Source organism: Budorcas taxicolor, chromosome 20 (genome assembly GCF_023091745.1).
Source record: "Budorcas taxicolor isolate Tak-1 chromosome 20, Takin1.1, whole genome shotgun sequence".
NCBI lineage: Eukaryota > Metazoa > Chordata > Mammalia > Artiodactyla > Bovidae > Budorcas > Budorcas taxicolor.
Window position 1 is genome coordinate 61,194,594 of NC_068929.1, and position 20,857 is coordinate 61,215,450.

The window sequence follows — 20,857 nt, forward strand, 5'->3', positions numbered from 1 at the left end:
TCACGGACTCGATGGACGTGAGTCTGAGTGAACTCTGGCAGATGGTGATGGACAGGGAGGCCTGGCGTGCTGCGATTCATGGGGTCGCAAAAAATCAGACATGACTGATCGACTGAACTGAACTGAACTGAACTGAACTGAACTGAACTGAACTGACTCTTTTATGTCAAAAAGAAAGAACAAATGTAAAACGTATTCTAATCAAAGCAAAACTTCACATGGCATAATTTAATATGCTCATAAGATGTATTGAAAAACTCATTGAGAAACAGAGTTTCTCTATTTACAGCTGCCTAAAAGAACAGATGTTTAATATTTAGTCATTTTAATGATGGGCTTCTGTGAAAACATATCAATTTGCAACATACTTGATGGAAAATAGCTGGCGAGGAAAAATGGAAAAATGATCTGTGAATGTTTTATTAGATATTGGGTCGACTGGAAAAATCCAATAGAAAAGCAAATGCAGAGCTAAATCAATGAAGACAAAATGAAACAGCTGGAGTGGTGGGTATCAGACCCCAGGCCATTAAAAACAGCAAATGCATCAGCATTCATTTCATCATTTACTAAGAATAAAGTGCTTGCCTCTTGATTTCTCATTGTATCCAGTGAGGTGGAAAGGGGCTTCCCTGGTGGCTCAGATGGTAAATTTGGGAACACACGTACACCCGTGGTGGATTCATGTCAATGTATGGCAAAACCAATACAGTATTGTAAAGTAAAAACAAAAATTAAAAAAAAAAGAAAAAGAATCTCCTATAATGCAAGATACCTGTGTTCGACGCCTGGGTCAGGAAGATCCCCTGGAGCAGGGCACAGCAACCCGCTCCAGTATTCTTGCCTGGAGAACCCGATGGACAGAGGAGACTGCAAGCTACCAGGCAACTGAGTATAACAAAAAAATATAACCCCAAATTGAGTGCTTAGAGACGCCTTGGATGAAACGAAGACGTTTTGAAAATCTACTCTGAAAGATAGAAAATGGATTGAGAAATGTCAACTGATTCATAAGAGCTAAGGAAATCAAACCCAAGAAATTATATATAGCAGTTTTGTAGGAAAGAGAAAGGAGGTGATTTCGGACTCTAGTCTTGGAGGACGGAGAATGACAGAGGGCAGGAGTTTGAAAAGAGAGCCTGAAATCAAGGAGGCCAATTGACATCATTACCAGGGACAAGCAACCCCCATCTTCCCTTCCTGCCTCCAGCCTAGATGGAAGCCAAAGGATGGAAAGCTCCAGATGACAGTATCCAGGGAAAGGGAATATTCTATACATTTGAAATACTTGACATCATCAGATATACTTTGCAGTTTCCAGATTTGATTCATTTTACCAATTGAGAACCCTTATATTAAAAGGTTTGAGGAATCTTTGAGAGATCCTTAAAGAAGCTTAATACAGGCTTCCTCCTAGGGGAAGGAAGAGACCAGGATGAACTGCCCAATGACTATTAGTCACCCTCCTTCCTCATTTTGGAATAGGAAATGGCAACCCACTCCAGTATTCTTGCCTGGAAAATTCCATGGGCAGAGGAAGCTGGAGGGCTACAGTCCATGGGGTCACAGAGAGTCAAACACAACTGAGTGACTTTCACTTTCCTCATTTAGCCTCTTTCTATTCAATGGACTCATGAGCATAGCAGCTATGATGGCTCGGTGGACTTTGAATGGCCTTGATAATGAGCATCTCCTCTCAAAAGCCAATCTGACTATGACCACGGCAACTTCCTGATATTCCAGCAACAAGGACCTACCCAGGCTTGACCTATGAGTGCGTGCATACTCATTCATGTCCAACTCTTAAAGACCCCATGGATTGTAGCCTGCCAAGCTCCTCTGTCTATGGGATTCTCCAGGCAAGAATACTGGAGTGGATTGCCATTCTCTTCTCCAGGGGATCTTCCCTACCCAGGGATTGAACCTGGGTCTCCTGCATTGTAGGCAGATTCTTTACCATCTGAGCCACCAGGGAAGCCCCCTTTACCACTGAGCCACCTGGGAAGCCTGACAGACGAGACCACATTTTCAAAGGGGCAGGTCCTCAGTAGGGCAAATAAATAGCAGTGTTTTTATTAAGGAGAGGGCAACTATTTGACTGGCAGCCCAGCTCCAGCTTCTGCAATTCACCCCACACCCACATCAAGTCACTTCTTCCATGGGCCACTCCTCGCCAATGATTGAACATGGCAGGGATGTTTTAACCATGTGCATGTATTGTCATGATAAATACTATAAAACTTAAAATGTAAATAAAATTAAATGTGAGAGACAAGAAAGAGGATCATGAGAGTAAGAATTAAGACAGCTGGTTCATTTATTTTTAATTTAAAACAAATTTTAATTGGATAATTGCTTGACAATCTTATGTTGATTTCTGCCATGTATGTGTTAAGTTGCTTCAAGCATGTCCAACTCTCTGTGACCCTATGGATTGTAGCCTACCAGGCTCCACTGTCCATAGGATTCTCCAGGCAAGAATACTGGAGTGGACTGCCATGCCCTCCTCCATGGGATCTTCCAGACCCAGGGATAGAATTGGCATCTCTTTACACCTCCTGCATTGGCAGACAGGTTCTTTACCCCTGCTGCCACCCGGGAAGCTCTGGTTCCTGCCATACAACAATGCAAATTAGCCATAATTATACATATATCCCCTCCTTCTGGAGCTTCTCTCTACACTCCCATCCCTCTAGGTAGTCACAGAGCACCAGGATGGGCTTCCTGTTGGTTCATTAATCTGATTGAAAGGATCAGTGGTAAAATAAAAAATCAAAACATCAAATTTCTTCTGAAAAAACTCTGAAGAGTGATTTCTTGAGGATATAGAAGAGATCTAATCCATGAATCAGAAATGCTTTCAGTGTGCATGTTATTCAACTATCATGTCTCTCAAAGAGGGACTCATCAAAATGCCCATCAATTTCAGTAGCCCAAAACTGTCACTCCTCACCTCTCTGGAAACATTTGGACCTCTCTCTCCAGAGATTAGTCTGACAAAATTCCTATAAGAATGAAGGAGAAAAAATACTACTTATATTTATGTATTTCTTTTAGTCTGAGTTATTGAAATATTGTGACACCAAAAAAAAAAAAAATCGCACATCTGAGGTTCATTGCTCTTCAAGTTACTACAAATGATAAATTCAGTATAATAAAATTTTACACATAAATCAACCACTCACGGGAATAGAGTATCAGGTAGTTCACTTTTTTGTCCATATTTTTTCATAAGAATATTTTTAAATGTTCTTTTCATAACCATAGAAATACAGAACTATTTGGATATGAGAATCACAAAATTTTTAGGATTAAACATGAAACTTCTAAACTTCTAAATAATGTTCCATTTGCAGTGGCTTTAAGTCACTACCCAGATTTCCCAGGGTTCAAGTTCAGGTCCTTCCCATTGGATTTACTTCAGTGAAAAATGGAGGGAAGCAGATATTTAAGGAGTAAATTACATATTCTGTAAGCAATGAAGAGTCCTTTAGAATTCACAGTAGGTTGACAAATTAAAAAATAAAAGCCATATGATTATCTCAATAGATGCAGAAAAAGGCTTTGACAAAATTCAACATCCATTTATGATAAAAATTGTCCAGAAAGCAGGAATAGAAGGAACATACCTCAACATAATAAAAGCTATATATGATAAATCCACAGCAAACATTATCCTCAATGGTGAAAAATTGAAAGCATTTCCCCTAAAGTCAGGAACAAGACAAGGGTGCCCACTCTCACCATTACTATTCAACATAGTTTTGGAAGTTTGGGCCACAGCAATCAGAGCAGAAAAATAAATGAAAGGAATCCAAATTGGAAAAGAAGTAAAACTCTCACTGTTTGCAGATGACATGATCCTCTGCATAGAAAACCCTAAAGACACCACCAGAAAATTACAAGAGCTAATCAATGAATATAGCAAAGTTGCAGGATATAAAATCAACACACAGAAATCCCTTGCATTCCTATACAATAAAAATGAGAAAATAGAAAGAGAAATTAAGGAAACAATTCCATTCACCATTGCAACAAAAAGAATAAAATACTTAGGAATATATCTACCTAAAGAAACAAAAGACCTATATATAGAAAACTATAAAACACTGATGAAAGAAATCAAAGAGGACACTAATAGATGGAGAAATATACTGTGTTCATGGGCCAGAAGAATCAATATAGTGAAAATGAGTATACTACCCAAAGCAATCTATAGATTCAATGCAGTCCCTATCAAGCTACCAATGGTATTTTTCACAGAACTAGGACAAATAATTTCACAATTTGTATGGAAATACAAAAAACCTCAAATAGCCAAAGTAATCTTGAGAAAGAAGAATAGAACTGGAGGAATCAACTTGCCTGACTTCAGGCTCTACTACAAAGCCACAGTCATCAAGACAGTATAGTACTGGCACAAAGACAGAAATATAGATCAATGGAACAAAATAGAAAGCCCAGAGATAAATCCATGTACCTACGGACACCTTATCTTTGACAAAGGTGGCAAGAATACACAATGGAGAAAAGACAATCTCTTTAACAAGTGGTGCTGGGAAAACTGGTCAACCACTTGTAAAAGAATGAAACTAGAACACTTTCTAACACCATACACAAAAATAAACTCAAAATGGACTAAAGATCTAAATGTAAGACCAGAAACTATAAAACTCTTAGAGGAGAACAGAGGCAAAACACTCTCTGACATAAATCACAGCAGGATCCTCTATGACCCACCTCCCAGAATATTGGAAATAAAAGCAAAAATAAACAAATGGGACCTAATTAAAATTAAAAGCTTTTGCACAACAATGGAAACTATAAGCAAGGTAAAAAGACAGCCTTCAGAATGGGAGAAAATAATAGCAAATGAAGCAACTGACAAAGGATTAATCTCAAAAATATACAAGTAACTCGCAGCTCAATTCCAGAAAAATAAATGACTCAATCAAAAAAGGGGCCAAAGAACTAAACAAACATTTCTCCAAAGAAGACATCAGTTCAGTTCAGTTCAGTCGCTCAGTCGTGTCCAACTCTTTGCGACCCCATGAATCGCAGCATGCCAGGCCTCCCTGTCCATCACCAACTCCCAGAGTTCACTCAGACTCACGTCCATCGAGTCCGTGATGCCATCCAGCCATCTCATCCTCTGTTGTCCCCTTCTCCTCCTGCCCCCAATCTCTCCCAGCATCAGAGTCTTTTCCAATGAGTCAACTCTTCGCATGAGGTGGCCAAAGTACTGGAGTTTCAGCTTTAGCATCATTCCTTCCAAAGAAATCCCAAGGCTGATCTCCTTCAGAATGGACTGGTTGGATCTCCTTGCAGTCCAAGGGACCCTCAAGAGTCTTCTCCAACACCACAGTTCAAAAGCATCAATTCTTCGGCGCTCAGCCTTCTTCACAGTCCAACTCTCACATCCATACATGACCACAGGAAAAACCATACCCTTGACTAGACGGACCTTAGTCGGCAAAGTAATGTCTCTGCTTTTGAATATGCTATTTAGGTTGGTCATAACTTTTCTTCCAAAGAGTAACCGTCTTTTAATTTCATGGCTGCAGTCACCATCTGCAGTGATTTTGGAGCCCAAAAAATAAAGTCTGACACTGTTTCCACTGTTTCCCCCTCTATTTCCCATGAAGTGATGGGACCAGATGCCATGATGTTCGTTTTCTGAATGTTGAGCTTTAAGCCAACTTTTTCACTCTCATCTTTCACTTTCATCAAGAGGCTTTTTAGCTCCTCTTCACTTTCTGCCATAAGGCTGGTGTCATCTGCATATCTGAGGTTATTGATATTTCTCCCGGCAATCTTGAGTCCAAGTTGTGTTTCTTCCAGTCCAGCGTTTCTCATGATGTACTCTGCATATAAGTTAAATAAGCAGGGTGACAATATACAGCCTTGACATACTCCTTTCCCTATTTGGAACCAGTCTGTTGTTCCATGTTCAGTTCTAATTGTTGCTTCCTGACCTGCATACAGATTTCTCAAGAGGCAGGTTAGGTGGTCTGGTATTTCCATCTCTTTCAGAATTTTCCACAGTTTATTGTGATCCACACAGTCAAAGGCTTTGGCATAGTTAATAAAGCAGAAATGGATATTTTTCTGGAACTCTCTTGCTTTTTCCATGATCCAGCGGATATTGGCAATTTGATCTCTGGTTCCTCTGCCTTTCTAAAACCAGCTTGAACATCAGGGAGTTCACGGTTCATGTATTGCTGAAGTCTGGCTTGGAGAATTTTGAAGACATGCAGATGGCTAACAAACACATGAAAAGATGCTCAACCTCACTCATTATCAGAGAAATGCAAATCAAAACCACAATGAGGTACCATTTCATGCTGCTCAGAATGGCTGCGATCCAAAAGTCTACAAGTAATAAATGCTGGAGAGGGTGTGGAGAAAAGGGAACCCTCTTACACTGTTGGAGGGAATGCAAACTAGTACAGCCACTATGGAGAACAGTGTGGAGATTCCTTAAGAAACTGGAAATAGAACTGCCATACGACCCAGCAATCCCACTGCTGGGCATACACACTGAGGAAAACAGAATTGAAAGAGGCACGTGTATCCCAATGTTCATTGCAGCACTGTTTACAATAGCCAGGACATGGAAGCAACCTAGATGTCCATCAGCAGACAAATGGATAAGAAAGCTGTGGTACATATACACAATGGAGTATTATTCAGTGATTAAAAAGAATACATTTGAATTAGTTCTAATGAGGTGGATGAAACTGGAGTCTATTATACAGAGTGAAGTAAGCCAGAAAGAAAACATCAATACAGTATGAAAGTGAAAGTGAAGTCACTCAGTCGTGTCCAACTCTTGGCGACCCCATTGACTGTAGCTTACCAGGCTTCTCAGTCCGTGGGATTTTCCAGGCAAGAATACTGGAGTGGGTTGCCATTCCCTTCTCCAGGGGAATCTTCCCTACCCAGGGACTGAACCCGGGTCTCCTGCATTGTAGGCAGACACTTTACCCTCTGAGCCACCGGGGAAGCCCCCAATACAGTATACTAACGCATATATAGGAGAAGGCGATGACAGCCCACTCCAGTATTCTTGCCTGGAAAATCCCATGGACGGAGGAGCCTGGTAAGCTGCAGTCCATGGAGTCGCTAAGAGTCGGAAATGACTGAGCAACTTCACTTTTACTTTTCACTTTCATGCATTGGAGAAGGAAATGGCAACCCACTCCAGTGTTCTTGCCTGGAGAATCCCAGGGACAGGGGAGCCTGGTGGGCTGCCATCTATGGGGTCTCACAGAGTCGGACACAACTGAAGCGACTTAGCAGCAACAGCAGCAGCAGTACATATATATGGAATTTAATAACAATAACCCTGTATGTGAGACAGCAAAAGAGACACAGATGTACACAACAGTCTTTTGGACTCTGTGGGAGAGGGCAAGGGTGAGATGATTTGGGAGAATGTCATTGAAACATGTATAATATCATATGTGAATTGAATCGCCAGTCCATGTTCAATGCATGATACAGGATGCTCGGGGCTGGTGCACTGGGATGACCCAGAGGGATGGTATGGCGAGGGAGGTGGGAGGAGGGTTCAGGATTGGGAGCACGTTTACACCCGTGGCAGATTCATGTTGATGTATGGCAAAACCAATACAATATTGTAAAGTAAATAAATAAACAAATAAAAGACAAAAATAAAAAATAGATAAATTTTATCAACATAAAAAGAGAATAACGGGAAAAGAGACATGCTGCATCTGCAGTGATTGGGGTTTATGATTAATATTCCTTACATACCTGTATATTCAGTGGAGATAAAGAAATTCATTTCTTAAAATTTCTGTTTTTATCATTTTTATTGAAATATATTGATTTACAGTGTTATATTAGTTTCAGGTATACAGCAAACTGATTCGGATATATGCATATTTATAATAAATAAATGAATTATATAGGTCTTATTATATATTAATAATATATTTATATATATAGGGCTTCCCAGATGGCTCAGGGGTAAAGAATATGCTGGCAATGCAGGAGACCTGGTCTTGATCCTTGAGTCAGGAAGATCCTCTGGAGGAGGACATGGCAACCCCCTACAGTATTCTTGCCTGGACAATCCCATGGACAGATGAGCCTGGTGGGTCCATGGGGTCACAAAGAGTCAGACACAATGAAGCAACTGAGTGAGCATGATATCTGTATCTATATCTATCTATCTATCTATATAATCTTTTTAGATTCCTTTGCACTTGTTGTTGTTGTTGTTCAGTTGTTCAGTCTTGTCTGACTCTTTGCAACTCCATGGACTTCAGCATGCCAGATTTCACTGGTCCTTCACCGTCTTCCAGAGCTTGCTGAAGCTCATATCTGTTGAGCTGGTGATACCACCCGACCACCTCATCCTCTGTCGTCCCCTTCTCCACCTGCCTTCAATCTTTTCCAGCATCAGGGTCTTTTCCAATGAGTCAGCTCTTCACTTCCAGTATAAATTATTAAAATTTCTAATCATTTTATTTCTACTCTATATGCACTAAACTATATAGTCTGTTACAAGCTCTTATCAAACTCCACTCCTCCCTTGCCTACCACCCTCTTTGAAAATTCTCATTCTTCAAAGTCATTACAAAAAAAGCATCAAACTTATGAAGAGTTAAACACAGGACTCAATCATTCCTAACACTTTTTTCCTGACGTTTATCTATAGGTTATAGAGCACAAACTGTTACAAAGATCAAAAGACCTAGAAATTATTGCTTTGAAATCTTGAATGGCTTCTAGGAAGTATATGATTTCGATCTTCCAAATGAATTTCTAGGCACCATTGAAGCTGACTTGTCTTACAAAGTGCCCTATAAAGGTTGCTTACACTTATCTATGCCCATTTTTTTTGTTTATTTATTTTTCTATTCTCCTTTTTTAAAATGATAGTTTTATCTTTAGAACGGACACAAATAACCTTCATCATATTCTTTCTGTTCTCCAGTCCTTGTATTTCCCTCCACATGTTGAAAAATGTACTATTGCAAACATTAGATAAAGAGAGAGAGACATAGATTGATAATAGACCGTGGAGACAGAGAAAGTGAGAGATGACAGAGACACAGTAATGTATATGTACCTGCATACCTACCTACCAGGACTGGAGATAAGATGTGGGTAATAACCTCGCTTACCTGACTTAGGGTAAAATAAAGATATTTTCATTTTTAATCTTCTGTGTTGTTTAGCACAGAATAATAATTCTTCAGGTTATCTGAGAACTTTACTGGCCAATAGATTGTTCAGTTCAGTTCAGTTCAGTCGCTCAGTCGTGTCCAACTCTTTGCGACCCCATGAATCTCAGCACGCCAGGCCTCCCTGTCCATCACCAACCCCCAGAGTTCACTCAGACTCACGTCCATCGAGTCAGTGATGCCATCCAGCCATCTCATCCTCGGTCATCCCTTTTCCTCCTGCCCCCAATCCCTCCCAGAATCAGAGTCTTTCCCAATGAGTCTCTTCGCATGAGGTGGCCAAAGTACTGGACTTTCAGCTTCAGCATCATTCCCTCCAAAGAAATCCCAGGGCTGATTTCCTTCAGAATGGACTGGTTGGATCTCCTTGCAGTCCAAGGAACTCTCAAGAGTCTTCTCCAGCACCACAGTTCAAAAGCATCAATTCTTTGGCGCTCAGCCTTCTTCACAGTCCAACTCTCACATCCATACATGACCACAGGAAAAACCATAGCCTTGACTAGACGGACCTTTGTTGGCAAAGTTATGTCTCTGCTTTTCAATATGCTATCTAGGTTGGTCATAACTTTTCTTCCAAGGAGTAAGCGTCTTTTAATTTCATGGCTGCAGTCACTATCTGCAGTGATTTTGGAGCCCAAAAAAATAAAGTCTGACACTGTTTCTACTGTTTCCCCATCTATTTCCCATGAAGTGATGGAACCGGATGCCATGATCTTCGTTTTCTGAATGTTGAGCTTTAAGCCAACTTTTTCACTCTCAACTTTCACTTTCATCAAGAGGCTTTTTACTTCCTCTTCACTTTCTGCCATCAACTACATGTGCCTATATACATTTAAATGAATTAAATTATGCAAAATTAAAATTCAGATTCACAGTTGTACAAGCCACACATAAAATGTTCAGTATCAATGTGATGGCATGGATGAAAACATTATGTCATTACAGTTCTTTTGGACCACTGCTGTCTTGCAATTTTTTCACATACAAGTTTTCCATCTTAAAAAAGAAATGTTTAAATGGATGTTCAAGGGCCAAAGCATTTTTTTCTAAAAATGAAAAAATTTTTTTCTCTGACTCATGTAGAAACTCAAAAGATATTCTACAGATCAATTTTGAACCATAAGAGATAGATTATGGTAACAGAGCTCAAGACCTCTAGACTTCACAGATTCTATCCTATAATCATTGAATCTCAGGATTCAAATAGACCTTGGACTTCATCTGATTCAAACATCTTTTCCACATTTGCCATTGTCCCTTCAAGAACTCTACCAAAATGCAACCTAGCCCATGCTGTTGTTGTTGTTCAGTCACTCAGTCGTGTCCAACTCTTTGCAACCCCATGGACTGCAGCACACCAGGCTTCCCTGTCCTTCACCATCTCCCGAAGCTTGCTCAAACTCATATCCATTGAGCTGGTGATGCCATCCAACCATCTCGTCCTCTATCATCCTCTTCTCCTGCCCTCAATCTTTCCCAGCATCAGGGTCTTTTCCAATGAGTCAGTTCTTTGCATCAGGTGGCCAAAGTATTGGAGCTTCAGCATCAGTTCTTCCAATGAACATTCAGCATTGATTTCCTTTAGGGTCAACTAGCTTGGTCTCCTTGCATTCCAAGAGACTCTCAAGAGTCTTCTCCAACATCACAGTTCAAAATCATCAATTCTTCAGCACTCAGCCTTCTTCATGGTCCAACTCTCACATCCATACATGACTACTGAAAAAACCATAGCCTTAGCTAGTCCTGCTAGGAAAACTTAATAGAATTTAGCCATGCTCCAGGATACACCAAACCCAAAGAAAATATCCTCCTTGGTGGCTCAGACTGTAAAGAATCTTCCTACAATGCAGGAGACCTGGGCTTGATCCCTGGGTGGAGAAGATCCCTTGGAGAAGGAAATGGCAACCCACTCCCATATTCTTGCCTGAAGAATTTCATAGACAGAGGAGCCTGGGTGGCTGTAGTCCATGGGGTCGCAAAGAGTCAGACACGACTGAGCGACTTTCACTCAATCACTCATGGAGCTATTAAATCAACAATTACAGAATCATAGGTTTTAGTTTTTCATGGCTTTGCTGCTTGTGACTTTGTTAAATTGCCACTTTGTTGTGGATGGTAAGATTCTTCTTTTAGTGACTTATTAAAAAGAAAATGAATAGCTTCTGTCCCAAATGTCATTTGGTGGCCCTTCAAAAAAACATAGTTGCCTTTCATAAGGCACTTTTGTTTTGACAAAATAGTTGCTTAGTGAACAAAACACTGTTATCATTTTGCTAATTCTTCACCTAGCACATGGTCAAGACCTGCTCTAGATTCCATCCTTAACCCAAGCCACATTTTACATCACACTTGAGCATAAGCTATTTGGGCAGAGGCAGTAGAAGTTTTCCTTTCTCCTAGGTCCATTGTCTCATTTTGTTCATGACCTGCTGGCTGGAATATGGCTGTGGTGAATAATGAGGACTGAACTTGACTTGCTTTGATACCCTCATAAGCAAGAAAACTAATAAATTGTTCACAGATGGGAGCCAAACAGAGTATGAGATATTATTTTTTTTTAAAAAGGAGGGAGAGGGTAATAGCATATTGTCCTTTTATGTTAAGAAAGTCCCTTCCATTATAAAGATACTATCAAGTCTTCCTAATGGAACTGTCATAGTTTCATTATTTCACACCAATAAATCTGCCTTCACCTCGGCACAGCAATTCAGAAAATGTCTGGTAAAGAGAAAAGTGGAACTAAGCCCATTCTGCACTTCATAGATCATAATTAGTATTTGCAAGCCAGTAAGAAAAATTCATAGAGTGCCTTCAAACAAGCAGCCATAAGTTGGCTCAAGAACAAAATCTATTCTCCACGAAGTAGCTGTGATGACCTTTTCAAAACAGACCTCAGATCATGTCACTCCCTACTCCGAGCTCAAAACTATCTCACTAAAATCACATCCTTTCCGTGGTTTAGGAGGCCCTGCACGATCTGGTCCCAGACAATGTATCCAGGTGTACACCTTGCCTCTGGTCCTCTTCTTCTCTGCACCTGACTACTTGCCAGTCCCCTTGCTGCTCTTCAAACGTGTAGAGCATGCTCTTGACTCAGAATTGTGTGCTTGTTGGTCCCTCTGTCTGGAATATCCGCCCCACCACCCCCCCCACCCCCCAGATATTCACAGAGTTTCCTCTCCTGCTTCCACTGCAGCTCAGATCAACTGTCCCCTCTTCAGAGAAGCCTGCTGTGGGCACATCTGAAAAGCAGCACCTCTCTTCCATCACCTCTTTGCCTTTCACCTTGCTTTCCTTGTGGGATTTATCCACACCTTGAAACGTTATCATTTTTTTGTGTTTTAACATGAAAAGATTTTTATCTTTTTCATTGCTATAGGCTAGTAGCCAGATGAGTAGCACTTAGTAGGTGTTCAGTGAATTGCTGTTGTTTAGTTGCTCAGTTGTGTCCAACTCTTGAGACCCCACGGTCTGCAGCACACCAGGCTTCCCTGTCCTTCACTATCTCCCAGAGTTTGTTCAAACTCATGTCCATTGGGTCGATAATGCCATCCAATCACCTCATCTTCTGTCACCCCCTTCTCCTCCTGCCTCCGTCTTTCCCAGCATCAGGGTTTCTTCTAATGAGTCAGCTCTTCACATCATGTGGCCAAGTATTGGAGCTTCAGCTTCAGCATCAGTCCTTCCAATGAATATTCAGGGTTGATTTCCTTTAGGATTGACTGGTTTGATCTCCTTGCTGTACAAGCAGCTCTCAAGAGTCTTCTTCAGCACCATAGTTCAAAAGCATCAATTCTTTGGCCTCAGCCTTCTTTATGGTCCAGGTCTCAGTGAATATGTTTTCATAAATGAACACATGAGTGAATGAATGAGCACCAGATGTCAAATGCTTCTGTCTCTGATAAGAGGAGAAACCAAGATGGTGGAATAGAAGGACATGTGCTCATCTTCTCCTGCAAGAACACCAAAATTGCAACTAGCTGCTGAATAGCTATTGACAGGAGAATGTTGGATCCCACCGATAAAAGCTATTCCATGTCCAAGGGTAAAGGAGAAGCCCCAACAAGACAGTAGGAGGGGCAAAATCATATTTAGAATCAAACCTTATACCCACCAGAGACAATCAGGGGACACAAAACCCTTGTGCACACCAGGACCCAGGGAAAGGAGCAGTGACCTCCACAAGAGACTGAGCCAGACCTGTCTTTGAGTGTTTGAGTGTCTCCTACAGAGGCAGGGGTTAGCAGTGGTCTACCATGGGAACAGGGGCTCTGGCTACAGTAGACATGGGAGACGCAGCCTGTGGCATAAGCCCTTTTGGAAGAGGTCACCATCAGCCCCACCACAGAGCCATTGGGTAGACAACCCAAATATATCAAAGTATACCAAGTATACCAAATAAGTACTCACACTGTTGCAAAAGTTCTAGGGCTCACAACAGATTTCTTAACCTGAGGATCCTGTAAAGGGGCTGAGAACCCCAGGGAATTTGACTTTGGAGGTCACTGGGATTTGATTACAGAATATCCACAGGACTAGAGAAACAGACTCTTGGAGGGCAAAAGCAAAACCTTGTGATGCCATAAGTGACTGAACCAGACTTGCCTGTGAGTGTGCAGGAGTCTCCAGAAGAGGTGTGAGTCAACCGTCAGGGGTACTAAATACAACAGTTCTGGGAGCCACAGTGTGCTGGTGTAAATCCTTTGGAAAGAGGTCACCACTATTGCTATTACCCCACCATAGTTGGACCTTAGGGCAAACTACAGGGAAGGAACACAGCCCCAACATCAGCAGAAATTTGATTAAATGTTTACTGAGCAAGGCCCTAACCACCCGAGTAAGACCCAGTTTCCCCATAGCCAGTCCCTCCCATCAGAAAGCTTCCACAAGCCTCTTATCCTTATCCACCAAAGGGAAGACAGAATGAAAACCACAGTCACAGATAACTAACCAAACTGATGACATGGATCACAGCCTTGTCTAACTAACTGAAACTATGAGCCATGCCATGTAGGGCCACCTAAGACCAATGGGTCATGGTGGAGAGTTCTGACCAAACGTGGTCTACTAAAGAAGGGAAACACAAACCACTTCAGCATTCTTGCCTTGATAACCCCATGAAAAGTATGAAAAGGCAAAAAGATATGACACTGAAAGATGAACTCACCCAGGTCAGTAGGTGCCCACTATGCTACTGGAGAATAGCAGAGAAAAAGCTCCAGAAAGAGTAAAGAGATGAAGCCAAAGTGGAAACAACGCCCAGTTGTGGATGTGTCTGGTGGTGAAAGTAAAATCCGATGCTATAAAGAACAACATTGCATAGGAGCCTGGAATGTTAGGTCCTTGAATCAAGGCAAATTGAAAGTGCTCAAACAGGAGATGGCAAGAGTGAACATCAATATTTTAGGAATCAGTGAACTAAAATGGACCAGAATGGGCAAATTTAATTCCATTGACCACTATATCTACTACTGTGGACAAGAATCCCTTAGAAGAAATGGAGTATCACTCAAGAGTCAAAAAAGAGTCCAAAATGCAGTACTTGGGTGCAGTCTCAAAAACAACAGAATGATCTCTGTTCATTTCCAAGGAAAACCAATCAATATCACAATAATACAAGTCTATGCTCCAACATCTAATGCTGAAGAAACTGATGTTGAAAGGTTCTATGAAGACCTACATGTGTTCCCAAACATGAACCCCCCTCCCACCTCCCTCCCCATAACATCTCTGTGGGTCATCCCCATGCACCAGCCCCAAGCATGCTGTATCCTGCGTCAGACATAGACTGGCGATTCAATTCTTACATGATAGTATACATGATAGAATGTCATGTAAGAATTAAAGATTTTAAAATTAAAAAAATAAAAAACTATAAAAAAAAGAATTTAAAAAAATGATATGAATAGGGAAAAAAAAAAAAAAGACCTACATGACCTTCTAGAACTAACAGGAAAAAAAAGATGCCCTTTTCATCATAGGGGTCTGGAATGCAAGAGTAGGAAGTCAAGAGATACCTGGAGTAACAGGCAATTTGGCCTTGGAGTACAAAATAAAGCAGGGCAGAGGCTAACAGAGTTTTGTCAAGAGAACACACTGGTCATAGCTAACACCCTCTTCCAACAACACGAGAGATGACTCTACACATGGACATCACCAGATGGTCAATAGCGAAATCAGATTGACTATATTCTTTGCAGACAAAGATAGAGAAACTCCATATAGTCAGCAGTAACATGACTGTGGCTCAGATCCTGAACTCCTTATTGCCAAATTCAGACTTAAATTGAAGAAAGTAGGGAAAACTACTAGGCCATTCAAGTATGACCTAAAGTAAATCCCTTACAACTATAAGTGGAAGTGAGAAATAGATTCAAGGGATTAGATCTGATAGACAGAGTTCCTGAAGATCTATGGATGGAGGTTCATAACATTGTACAGGAGATGATGATCAAAAGCATCCTCAAGAAAAAGAAATGCAAAAAGGCAAAATGGTTGTCTGAGGAGGCCTTACAAACAGCTGAGAAAAGAAGAGAAGCTAAAGGCAAAGGAGACGAGGAAAGATATACCCAACTGAATGCAGAGTTTCCAAGAATAGCAAGAAGAGATAAGAAAGCCTTCCTCAGTGATCAGTGCAAAGAAATAGAGGAGAACAATAGAATGGGAAAGACTGGAGATCTCTTCAAGAAAATCAGAGATACCAAGGGGACATTTCATGCAAAGATGGACACAATAAAGGAAAGAATGGTATGAACCTAACACAAGCAGAAAATATTAAGAAGAGGTGGCAAGAATACACAGAAGAACTATTCAAAAGAGATCTTCATGACCCAGATAACCACGATGGTGTAATCACTCACCTAAAGCCAGACATCCTGGAGTCTGAAGTCAAGTGGGCATTAGGAAGCATCACTATGAGTAACGCTAGTGGAGATGACAGAATTCCAGCTGAGCTATACCAAATTCTAAAAGATGATGCTGTGAAAGTGCTGCACTCAATATGCCAGCAAATATGGAAAACTCAGCAGTGGCCACAGGACTGGAAAACATCAGTTTTCATTCAAGTCCCAAAGAAAGGCAATGCCAAAGAACGTTCAAACTACCACACAATTGCACTCATCTCACATGCTAGCAAAGTAGTGTTCAAAATTCTCCAAGCCAGGCTTCAACAGTATGTGAACCGAGAACTTCCAAATGTTCAGGCTGGATTTAGAAAAGACAGAGAAACCAGAGATTAAATTGCCAACATCCACTGGATCATAGTAAAAGCAAGAAAATTCCAGAAAAACTTCTGCTTCATTGATTATGCTAAAGACTTTGACTTTGTGGATCACAACAAACTATGGAAAATTCTTCAAGAGACAGGAATACCAGACCACCTTACCTGCCTCCTGAAAAACCTGCATGCAGGTCAAGAAGCAACAGTTATAACTGGACATGGAACAACAGACTGGTTCAAAATTGGGAGTGGAGTACATTGAGAGTGTATACTGTCACCCTGCTTATTTAACTTACATGCAGAGTATATCATGAGAAATGCTGGGCTGGATGAAGCACAAGCTGGAACCAAGATGGCTGGGAGAAATATCAATAATCTCAGATACACAGATGACACCACCCTTATGGCAGAAAACAAAGAGGAACTAAAGAGCCTCTTGATGAAAGTAGAAGAGGAGAGTGGAAAAGCTGGCTTGAAACTCAACATTCAAAAAACTAAGATCATGGTATCCAGTCCCATCACTTCATGGCAAATAGATGGGGAAACAATGGAAATAGTGACAGATTTTATTTTCTTGGGCTCAAAAATCACTACAGATGGTGACTGCAGTCATGAAACTAAAGACACTTGCTCCTTGGAAGAAAAGTTATGATGAACCTAGACAGCATATTAAAAAGCAGGGACATCACTTTGCCAACAGAGATTTGTCTAGTCAAAGCTATGATTTTTCCAATAGTCAAGTATGGATGTGAGAGTTGGACCACAAATAAGGCTGAGCACTGAAGAATTGATGCTTCTGAACTGTGGTGTTGGAGAACACTCTTGAGAGTCCCTTAGACTGCAAAGAGATCAAACCAGTCAATCCTAAAGGAAGTCAACAGTGAATATTCATTGAAAGGACTGATGCTGAATCTCTAATATTTTGGGCACCTGAGAAGAACCAACTCTTTAGAAAAGATCCTGATGCTGGGCAAAATTGGAGGCAGGAGGAGAAGGGGATGGCAGAGGATAAGATGGTTGGATGGTGTCATTGATTCAGTGGACATGAGTTTGAGCAAGTTCCTGGCGATGGTGAAGCACAGGGAGCCTGGCATGCTGCAGTCTGTGTAGCCACAAAGAGTCAGACATGACTGAGAGACTGAACACTTGATAAGAGGGCCAATGTTTTTTCCCTATAAAACACTCATAATCCTTTTAGTTACTTGGCATTTTATTCTCTGATAGATTGTGTCAGCTTTCATTCACTGCTGGAAACCCCAGTGCCTTTCAAAATGTTCTTTAAATATGCACTGAGTGAAAATGAATGACATAACTGTCTTCTTTGATTAACCACAGGATCCACTCTCTGGAGAGGATGAGATGGTTAGATATCATCACCAACATGATCAATTCATGAATTGATGAATCTGATCCAGGAGATAGTGGAGGACATGGGAGCCTGGGGTCCTGCCCTGGTAACAGATTTGACTTTCAGCCTTGGGCAATAAAGGTAGATAAGAAAAATCTCATTTAATGTGTCATAATCACCAGCTAAGAGGATTGAAGGTGCTAGAATCAATGGTCAGATCAAGTCAGAAAAAGCAGAGCATTACTAGCAGTGATGGTCTAGAAGTGCCCAGGAAAAGTGGTCAGAGTGCCCTACCAACCACTAGGCCAGGGAAGGATGGAGCCAAGGCCCTAGTAGACATGCACAGAGGGAATTGTTCAAGTTATTCACTCATGTGAAAAATATTCTTCATTCATAATTTTCATTTAGGGAATATAAGTGGCCCTGGGAACTTGTTGGCATATAGGGGTGATGCCAACCAAGCTTCCCCAATGGCATACTGTGTGCTAAGTTGCTTTAGTCATGTCTGACTCTTTGGGACAATATGGACTGTAGCCCACCAGACTCCACTGTCCATGGGATTCTCCATTCAAGAATACTAGAATGGGTTGCCGTTTACTACTCCAGGGGATCTTCCTGACCCACGGATCAAACCTGAGTCTCTTGAATCCTCTGCATTAGCAGGTGGATTCTTTACCACTAACACCACCTGGGGTATTCCTCGAACTGTTTACAAATACAAACGTGGGAACATATGGGCAAGGAAGGATCCCAAACAGGACAGAATTCAACATCCGAGGTCCATGACCACAATATAATTTAACTGCACCAAAACTCTATATACGAATAATACAATAAATACTATATACTATCAACTTAAACAATATTCACAGTCTGAAAACAGAGTCATGTTTTGTTAGGTGGGAATTTTTAGGACTTCAAGCCAGGAGGCAGCATCTCAAATAACCCTGAGAAAACTGCTCTCAGGAGGCAAGGGAAGGAGCCAGGTCATATAAAAGATTTAAAACAAAGGGCAGGTAATCTGAACATCAAAGGATTGTTGCTAATTAAAGAAAGCCAGATGTCCCAAGCTAAGGAATTTAGTGCTTTTCTGTGTATGAGAAGATGCAAGAGGCTGGGCTCACTGAAAGCATTCCTTTCATATCCATCTCAGCTATCTGGGGCCAGTATCCTGTGTTTTCACATCCTGAACTCCCCTGGGACTCACTGTAGGGAGTGGCTGCAGTCTGATGGCTGCTAGATCAGATAGTCTTCTCCTTCCAGAGGGCTTTTTTAATTTACCAGCTCATATTGGAGGGCTGCAATCACTGATGACCGTGACATCCTTTTTTACTGATATGGCAGGAAATACTTCATTTCTCAATACTAATAATCTTATACTAATGTAGTGCTATGAAAGTGTTAGTCACTCAGTCATGTTCAACTCTTTGTGACCCCACCAGGCTCCTCTGTCTAATATAATCATATACTAGTTAAGTCAGACATGACTTAGTGACTGAACAACAACAATAATATACTAATAGTATATGCTAATAATCCTGTAAGTACTGATATTATCCCCATGTTATAGATGGTGAAACTGAGGGTTAAGCATCTGAGAGTCACAGTTTGCTCATAGTACACCTGAGCTTCAAGTTCAGTTTTGCCTTACTCCAAAGTCTATGTTCTTCATCACTAGAAAATTTAATCATAAGTCCTTAGTTTCTGAGCCCTCAAGGGAGTGAAATATTACCCTTTTGCAAATCCAAGTGAATAAACTGCTTCTGTGACTTATTCTAGATGAATGTGCAAGAAATCATAAATCACTTCTATGATCCATGCTGGAAGTTTTAACACAACTCATAAAATATGATCAGATCCATTTCCCACTCTTCTCAATCAATGCATCTCCATTTTACAACTGTTTATTTACAACATGCTTATTGTAGACATACTTGATGAACTCTCATTTTGATTTAAGCAGAAAATAAAGAGTAAAATGTATCATAAATGCACTGCCAACTTTAAATATTGACAGGTAAAGAAAGAAGAAAAAAATTTTCCCAACCTTTTGCAAACATTTACTGTAAACTCAACTCAAACACAGAAACGCTACTCACAGAGTTCAGGTTCAACATAAAGTAAATAATCATGGTAAGACAGGGCAGATCAGCAGACTCGCTCTGACCTACCTGTTACTTTTGTGCTGAACAGGCTTTATCCTCTCTGAAACTCAGATTCTCCATCTGGAAAATGCCATAAAGATCCTCAGTCTTATCAACTGCAAAATAAAGCTGTTAAAAGACCCAAAGAAAATAATGCAAATGAAAATGTTTAAACAGTAAACATAGTGAAAATACTAAAGGATTATCTGGTGGGAATCCTCTGAGAGAATTAGATGCTGGGGGCATTGGAGTCTAAGAAACTCTCCCCAACAGAAAAAGCCCCTCTGCCTGCATAGCTCAAGGTTCTTACAAATGCAAGGGGGAAAATGGGGAGCCAACTGCTTCTGATGGTGTGAACTTTTCTGAAGACACCTGGAGTCAGAGTTGCTCTCAAAAAGGCTTTTTTTGTTGTGGAAGTATAGCTGGTTTACAATATTGTGTTACTTTCAGGTGTACAGCAAAGTGATTCAGTTATATATGATTCCCTTCTGATTAGTTTCCATTATTAGGTTATTACAAGATGTGAAATGACAATATCTCCTGTCATATCAATAAACAAGAAATGTCACAGCCATCAGTGATGCCTGGCCTCCAAATGTGAACGAGGGCTCCCAAAACTGAGATCCAGTGGATGCTGCCATCCTCAACAGTGATTGCTGAGGAGCTGGGGGAATGCAGCCATCTGCCACTCCGTACGGTGAGTAAGGGAACAGGATTGGCCCCAGCTAGATAGCTGAGGTGCATATGGAAGGAATACACTCAGTGAGCCCAGAGGCTTGCACCTTCCCATACATAGAATGCTAAACTCCTTAACCTGATAGCTGATCTTTGATGTTCAGCCTGCCTGCTCCCCTTATTGCAAACTTGAATATGGCCTAACTTCCCCCTCCTGCCTCCTTGAAGCAGTTTTCTCAGAGCTACTGAGATG

At 41.0% G+C, this 20,857-nt stretch overlaps 1 non-coding gene across 1 annotated transcript; it reads right to left on the reverse strand.

The window, feature by feature from the left end:
- Positions 1-1,903: 1,903 nt before the first annotated feature.
- TRNAC-ACA (transfer RNA cysteine (anticodon ACA)) lies at positions 1,904-1,975 on the reverse strand. Its single transcript has one exon. It is a non-coding gene; the product is annotated as a tRNA-Cys (tRNA).
- Positions 1,976-20,857: the final 18,882 nt, after the last annotated feature.